The sequence below is a fragment of the Photinus pyralis genome, unplaced genomic scaffold (assembly GCF_008802855.1).
Source record: "Photinus pyralis isolate 1611_PpyrPB1 unplaced genomic scaffold, Ppyr1.3 Ppyr1.4_LG6, whole genome shotgun sequence".
In the NCBI taxonomy this organism is placed as follows: Eukaryota; Metazoa; Arthropoda; class Insecta; order Coleoptera; family Lampyridae; genus Photinus; species Photinus pyralis.
The window spans coordinates 7,452,726-7,458,725 of NW_022170663.1; positions in this window are offsets into that span (position 1 = coordinate 7,452,726).

Consider the following 6,000-nt stretch of genomic DNA (forward strand, 5'->3'; position numbering starts at 1 on the left):
ACGGAAAAAATGTCAGTAATTCAATTACAATTTCAAATCAGTATTAATGCGAATGCGGACAAAAAAGATTGGGCCAGAATACCAAATAGACGATCTCCCATATGAGATAATCCTTAAAAGTCATTGTATAATAATTTATGCCGATTCCACCCATCGATTTGTTCCATCAACGTATCCGTTAATCTTCATTTCTATAATTCTATTTTACATTTTCTTAACAAGCAATGGAAGTCATGCCCTAAATTCATCTGAATTTCAATGAGACAACGACTAATTTATCTCAATTTACCGCCATTTACCTAACACAAGCAGATTAGTACCTACCAATTCGAGTTAATTGGTTTGGACCTTACAAAAATGTAAACAGGGCACGATTGGAAAGTTATAAATTAATTATCTCTAATTGAAATTATATAAATCGACGCTTTCTTTTCGGTACTTCGGTTGACATTTTCCGATGATTCGAGTGAAAGTCGGTAGGTACACAAGAAATTCCTTTGCAAATCACAAACCGCGCTTGAAATTGAAATTTAATGCATGCATGGGTAAACGATTTGAACGTTAGTGTCTGTCACGCCCATTCCTTCGAAACATAAAGAACCCATACCCGAGGTGTAGGTGTAAACCCCATTCAAATACAAGTGAAGCACATCATAAAAAGAGAAGATAAGTTTTAGTGCCTTTGTTCACGGCGTATACATAATTTTCTTACCGCTCGAGCTTTATGAAGATGTTCATATTCATTTTTGCAAATAATGCTCGCTGACCTCAAATTTAAATATAGACGTTTAAAATTAGTTTTGAAAGACCGATGACTGAAAAAAAGCAAACTACCCATACAGTTAATTATATGCTGGGAAACTGTTGGCTGACGCTCACGATTAGTTTTTTTAATGAGTGCCATCAATGTATTGTTTTTAATTGAATACACACTCCAATTTGCATCTTCTTTAATTAGCAATGTGTTCCTGAATATAACTTCCGTTTGATCGGTGATAATATTCATATCACCCACGCACATTATACATAAACCCACCCTGCACTATTTCTTTCAGCGGTGCGTACGTTTCTAGTAACAGAACCAAAAATGATCTCCTGGATCTAGCGTTTGAGAAATAGGCCCATATTTGTGTTTTTCAAGTCTCCAAATCACTTGATGTGTCGGTCGATTCAGCTAGGCTGAAACTTCTCTTGTATTTTTAGGGAAAATGTGATGCGGAACACCATCTGTAATAATCTGTAAATAAAAAAACAAATACGTATTCTCAACATGCCGAAATTCAAAATGGCGTCCATAGGAAAAAATAAAAATGCCACGTATTTATAAGTACGTAATAAGAAATTTTCGTTTTTTACGATATTTTCAAAAATTTCTTTTCTTTTCGCAACTCTCCTCATTTAATCAACTTTCTCTCTCTTAAGATAAGCGAGATCCCCATAGCGGTACTCGAAAAATGGACACTGTATAAAAGGCCATATAAGTGTGGGGGAGATTTTAAGCTTACTATACCTATAGGACAGGATTCTTTAAAATGGGTCGTGTGAACTGCCAAGTTTGTGGGAATTTTCCGTTAATGCAACGTCGAGGTTTCTGGCATTTTGCGTTTCTGGAGATATTATTGGCTAAAAGAAATGAATTTTATTGGTTGAACAGATTAAAATGGTCGGTGGGCGTAGTTTCGAAAAATGAAGTTGAGTCGTTCGAAGACACTCGGGAGATATTGCGCACGAAGTCACGAGAGAACACGCTGAGGGCCGCGACAGCAGAGCTAAGTCAATAACCCGAAAGATCGGCGCATAGTTGTTAATTAGTTGGTGGAAAATTAAGCTCAAGCAGCCGGAAAATTAAAGTCGAAACCGAAAAAAAAGTGTCGCGTTGATATTTCCCATTATGAATCATTAAAGCGTTTGCGCTAAAGTACCAGGCGTAGTTTTTGGATTATGAATGAACCTTCGTGAATACTTAGTGCCAGAGATTTTTGCGTTGAAGCGCGCGCAGTTTCGTTGGGTAATTTCCATGCGAGGAAAAATACGTATAATTACTAAGTTGTAAAAGAATAGATGCTCCTAGTTTGAAATTTTAACCACCTCCTAGTAAAGGCAAGCATATCGCATATTGGAAAAATAAGATGCGCGATTGCACAATGACAACTTTCTTACTTATTGGGAGGTTTTAACCATAGATAAATAAACATATAGCCATAGCCTCTAGGGAAGTACTGATAAATGCATTGAAAATGCGCCTAAGTTATTCGCCTTAGGGCGAAAAACTGTTTACTTATTTTGTTGGAACTCTTTGACGCTAAACTCGCAAAGTGGACTAAAAATAGAATGCATAAAGTCATTCAGTCGGCCTCCTGTGCGCAGCTAACTTATTTTCGTTTTCCGACGGATTACGTAATTTTGCAATCGCTTGAATATTTAAAAAAAGTTAAGCCACATTCCTTTACGAGATCTTTTCGGAGATCGGACAGTAGAACTTTCCGTACTGGAGTTGCATGCTGTGAGGATTTCGCTACTGTAAATAAGGTAATCATTTTTTTAAATTTTTGTATTCAAACCAGTATCTTTTTTCCTTTAAAAGCGTAAAAAATGAGAGTTTGTTGGTTGAATAGTCATAAAAAAACCTTTAAAGTGTCGATACTTTACTAATATCGAATTGCACGGGCGAACCCATCTAAAATTTTGCAGTTACATTTAAATAACGAACACATTATAGCTGGGTTCGGGATATTCTATTTTTTAAGATTACGAATTGTGTGTAAAACTGGAGCACCAATTCTCAATATTGTTTAAAAAGAGTCAAGTTATAGAAGAGTGGTCAATTAGGTAGGATATGTACGATTTCAAGTATGAGATTTTGAGTTAAAACAAATTAAACGCAGGTGGAGTTTCGATAATTAATTTTATTTCATATTATATACCGTAACGTAAATTGAATTACGTGATTTATTGATTTACAATTAATTATTAATGAAGCCAATTTATCACCTACGAGTGCGAACTTTACTAATAATCACTTCGGTGTCAATAATGGAACTGACTTAAATACGCTGAAAGTTGCTTATATAGCAAACGGAAAGTCTCTAGAAACAATCACGGTACGTTCTCGAAGAGTCTAGTAGGCGTACCATATTTCGAGAGAAGAATGCGTCGCATCCGCTGCCATCGGGGCGCCATCAAGTCGATAAAAGATGAGTCAGTTTATCTCCGGTGACTAACCTTTTATCGACTAGATGGCGCCCCAATGCCCAACACTCGGTACAATATGTAACTATTTTTTGATTGATGATGAAAGTGAAAAAAAGAAGGAAACTTTTGGAAAGTAAACGGAAAATTTTAAGAAAATTATGGTATTCACTTCCCAGAGTTATTCAAGTTAATGCAAAAAAGATTATAAGAATCCAGGAAGCTTCAGTGCAAATTTTAGGGAAATACGAAGATATTCTAGGGAAATATGGACACAATTCTGAAAAATAATAAGTCAATGTTTAAGAAAATGCTGTAACATATACCGCGTGGAAATTAAAGAAGCAAGGCAACATAAGAAGTTTTGGTGAAATTAGACGAAAAGTACAGTTATTTCGTACACGAACTAAAGGGAGGTATGGGAGAACTATAATAATATTTTGGGGGACGGACAAATACTAGGGAAGTTTGGAGGAAGTAATAAAAAAATTCTAAGGAATACGGGGAAATTCTGGAAAAAAGTTATTTTGGAGGAGTAAAACGCAAGTTCTAATGAAATACAATTATGTATTTTATATTTAAATTGGGGACATTTAATTCAATACAAGGGAAAGGGGGAATAAAAGGTAAAGTGGAATGAAAGCATTCGCGGAGGAATAAGGGTAAGTTTTGGATTCTAGAGGATTACGAGGAAATGTTAACGAAAAAGAAGAAGATTCTAGGAAATTATAAGCTAAGTAAAATGCAAATTTTTATGAAATGTAAAAACTGGAGACACCTAAGCCGACGAAAAAATTTTTGGGAAAAATAGAGGAAATTTATCAGTACTTTGCCAGGAAAAGCGGAAATTTTGAACACATTAGAGAAGCTTCTGAGGAAATACGAACGAATTTTGGGAAACATGAAAGAAAATTTGGAAAATAAATTGCATAAATGATGCAAGAAGCTTTAAGGAAATTAGAGGGGATTTTGGAGAAGATAGGTATTAGATTTGGGGTGTGACAGGTGGCCGCGTTGCCGCTTCAAAAATGCGGCTTTGAATTTGAATTCTGTTAAACATAGGGAAATTGTACCGCTTCATAGTTAACTTGAACTAAAGTAAGTCTGGCGATATCAAGAGATAACAAGAAAATAGAAGGGTATTATTAAGAACTACCTATTACCTAAAATTAATAGAAAATAGAGGTAAACGAGCATGGTTGCCACGATCTCTAAAAGTTGCGTTTATTCCATTTTAAGCGGGCTGAAAAAAGCCAAATGCGGGTTTCCTATTGGTTGTTAGGGACCGCCAGTCGAGGTCGTTGTTCTAACGGGCAAGATTCAAATAGCGAGCTTTCTAAGCCGATTTTCGCGAGCGAGTACCAATTTGGGTACCATAATTATTACTATTCTTGGTTTATTTCACGTAAAAACGAAAGGCTTTTATTTAACTTCAAGGGCGATTACGTCCAAATATCGGTTTGTGACAACATTGATTCGCGGTCGACATTTTTAGCTACGTCGCGAGAAATATCCTCGCGTATCTGTAAAGATATTCCGTGGAAATTCCTGCAATTTTATAAGCGAATGAATAGAAAAATTACAATCAACTACGGGACGAAGAAAAACTTTTTCGCAGCCTGATTCGTAACAAGGCTGTTTATTTACGAGTGGTAAAATACACGCGAAGGAACATTTTCAAGTCGGAGAACCGCTTTTCGAATAAAAAAACTCGATGAAATAAACTGACAATAACTGTAATTCATTGTGATAAACAAAGCAGTTTTTTGGATCGGTAAGGGTAACGGCTAGTTAAAAGGCAGTTCCTCAAAGTTGAGTGACGTCATTGGACAACGCCTTGTGCGATAAATAAAATTTTGTAATGTAACGGCGTACGTCAGCGACACTTAAAGGATGCATTTGCCCTAATTAATAAATTGGGCAAAATTAATATCAACACAGCGGAACATTGGCATTTTATTCCTGTGCATGATCACGAGTATTAGTTTCGAGAATTTGTAACCGATTTGCTTGGATTCGGAATTCATACGAATTTTTCTTCCGCCAAATTTTGTATTCATCGAAGCGATCTGTTTCCATATTTCTAAAGAAAGCAGCATTTCCAAGGAAAGATTTGTTACCAGAAGAAAATATTACCCACGTCAATAACTGTAAGTTACAGTAAATTTTTTGATCTGTATAAAGTAGGGGTCGATAATTTTTAGGAATGCGCATAAGTAATTTTGTTCGAAGTAATTTTAATATTCCTAAAGGAATCGACCCGTGACGATTATTTGCATGAAACAGATTTGTCTATTGTATTTGTTGATAAGAATCAAACCGAAACAAAAGATTTAAACTATGTCCTTACTAGTTATTCAGTCGGTTTCGTTTTCGTTGGGCCACCCTGTATATGTCGAAAAATAAATTTTATTTTAGCCCAAATTCCTTTTCTCACAGGTCTAGGTCATTAGTTATTAATTAAATTTTAATTAATTGGCACCCTCTACAAACGTTGAGCTTAGGAAATTGCTGTTTAAGTTAGTTAGTTAAAATATTTTCACTCTTGCTTTTAATCGCACATCCAGTCTCGTATTTCTGTTTCTTAAGAAAAGCCACCCGAAGACTTATATGAAGTTGTTTACTTATTATAGCAAAATGGTCATTATGCCATAAACAGAAAGGTGAACGATCTATGCCTCAACCAGTACCTACTACGTTAAAAAAGTCAACGCGATATTTCCTACATCGACCAGATATAATTGGTCACTCATTATGTCATAAAATCTCTAATTAAACGTTAAGGCGAACATCATTAAATCCGACTCGTCC